The following is a 2,403-nucleotide window of genomic DNA, read 5'->3' as shown; positions in this document are numbered from 1 at the left end:
TTTCACACATACTTATTCACAAATAATAAGCATAGAATATAACAATTAATTATTTTTTTGTAACTCAGTTTTGTGGTCCCGAAACCACTTTCCGACTAGGGTCAAGTTAGGGGTGTCACACACGGGGTTTGTACTCTTTACTTACCAGTTTCTGGTCGTTGTGGACCACCTCACCTTTACCTTTACTTACCATAGTTTTTTGCCTCTGTTCTGGTTCAGGTGCAACTAACCCTTCCTCATCTTGAATGGTAATTACATTGATTTGCTCCCTTAGGTTAGATTCAGTGTTACTCAGCAGGCTACCTTGGGGTCATTCGTATATCAATTTAACGAGCTGACCTATCTGAGTTTCGAGCCCTTGGATTGATGCTTGTTGATTTTTAGGTGCTATCTCGGTATTCTAAAATTGAGTTTCTGACACTGAGATGAATTTTGTTAGCATCTCCTCAAGGTTCGGCGTTTTCTCTTGTTGGTGAGATGGTTGTTGAAAACCCAGAGGGTGTTGTGGCCTTTGATTTCCTTGACCACCACACGAGAAATTGGGATGGTTCCTCCAACCTGCATTATAAGTGTTACTATACGGGTTATTTTGGGGTCTAGAGATATTGTTACCCATATATTGGACTTGTTCATCCTCGATGCTAGGGTTGAAGGGTTGATATTCTGTGCATGCTCCTCCTCCATTCGAATCTCACCTCATCACAGGATGAACTTGAGTAGAACCACAAAACCGTCAATCTTTTTTTTTAAGAGTTCTACTTGGTTAGATAGCATAGTGATCGAATCGACGTTATAAATGTTGGCTGTTTTTGTTGGCTTTGTCCTTATGACTTGCCACTGATAATTATTCAGAGACACCTCTTCTATAAATTCATAGGCATCTTCAGGTGTTTTATTATTGATGGTTCTGCCAGCGGCTACGTCAAGCATTTGTCGAGTCGAAGGATTCAGGCCATTATGAAAGGTTTGAACCTGTAGCCAGAGTGGTAACCCATGGTGAGGGCATCTTCTCAAGAGGTCCTTGTATCTCTCCCATGCATCGTAGAGTGTTTCTAAATCCATCTGCACAAAAGAAGAGATCATTATGTAATTTAGCCGTTTTAACTGGCAGAAAATATTTTAATAAAAACTTTTCGGTCATTTGTTCCCAAGTAGTGATTAACCATCGTGGTAACAAATTCAACCACTATTTTGCTTTGTTTCTCAATGAAAAAGGGAATAACCGAAGGCGAATGGCGTCATCAGAAACGCCATTAATATTAAATGTATCACATAGTTCCAAAAAGTTTGCCAAGTGAGCATTGGGATCTTCGTCCTGCAAACCATCAAACAGAACAAATTGCTGTATCATTTGAATTGTGTTAGGTTTCAGTTCAAAAGTATTTGCAGCTACAACAGGTCTAACTATGCTCAATCCAGTTCTTGTTAAGGAAGGTTTAGCATAATCATACATAGTGCACGGAGCAGGATTCTAATTAGCAGCAATCGCAAAAGGTATTGGATTTTCTTGGTTTTCAGCCTTCTCCTCGATTGTGGTTGAAGTATCGTCCTCTTGCTCGTCCTCTTTGTATCTTAGGCTTCACCTTATTTCTCTTTGGTTTTTGCGAACTGTGCAGTCAATCTCACCGTCAAAAAGTAGTGGTCCTGACGGGTTTCATCTGGTCATAAACTACAAAAACCTGTCAGAGGAAAATAAATGAAGAATTATAAAAGATAATAAAAAATAAAAAATTGAATTGCAATAAAAGTAAAATGGCTAAAGCTGTAACACCCCAAACCCGGCCCAGACGTTACAACCGAATCCGGCGTGTCACATTGAAGCATTACTAGAAAAGTCATGTTTTATCTAAAGTCTTTCTTAGTGTTTAAAGAATATCTTCGTTAAAGATTAAAGTGAATGGAAGCTGTGCACCAGGTAGGATGCCAGAAAAGAGGAGGTGAGTCAATTAGACTTCTTAAGTACCCAGCTCTTCACGGATCCAATCCTAGACATGCACACTGTGACATCCCTAATTTGACCCTAGTCGGGAAGTGGTGTCGGGACCATTAAACCTAGTCTTATAAGTAATTAAAAGTTACATTCTATGTTTATGATGTTAGCAAATGCATGTGTGAAAGTTGCATGCATTAATTTGATCATTTCTATGTGAATTTATTAAGATGGACTTATATGAAACATTGTTGAAAGGTGATAGGCCAATCTTCAATGGTCTAATAGTATATGCATGCAAAAGAATGGTTTTGCATGTCAATTTACCCAAAGAGAAGGAAGTGGCCGGCCATGGTGATGAAGATGGGCAAAAGAAAACATGTCTTAAACCTGTTTTGCTAGTGGTGGATGTTAGAAATAATAAAATAGGAGCATGGGTAAAGAAATGAAAAAAAAAATGAGTGTGGATGCTT

General features: G+C 38.7%; 1 non-coding gene across 1 annotated transcript; it reads left to right on the top strand.

Annotated features, from left to right (window-relative positions):
- The first annotated feature begins 988 nt into the window (after nucleotides 1-988).
- Nucleotides 989-1,092, top strand: LOC128294933 (small nucleolar RNA R71). Its single transcript, XR_008285240.1, has one exon. It is a non-coding gene; the product is annotated as a small nucleolar RNA R71 (small nucleolar RNA).
- Nucleotides 1,093-2,403: the final 1,311 nt, after the last annotated feature.

Source organism: Gossypium arboreum, chromosome 6, assembly GCF_025698485.1.
Source record: "Gossypium arboreum isolate Shixiya-1 chromosome 6, ASM2569848v2, whole genome shotgun sequence".
Classification (NCBI taxonomy): domain Eukaryota; kingdom Viridiplantae; phylum Streptophyta; class Magnoliopsida; order Malvales; family Malvaceae; genus Gossypium; species Gossypium arboreum.
This window is presented reverse-complemented; position numbering and strand designations above follow the sequence as displayed.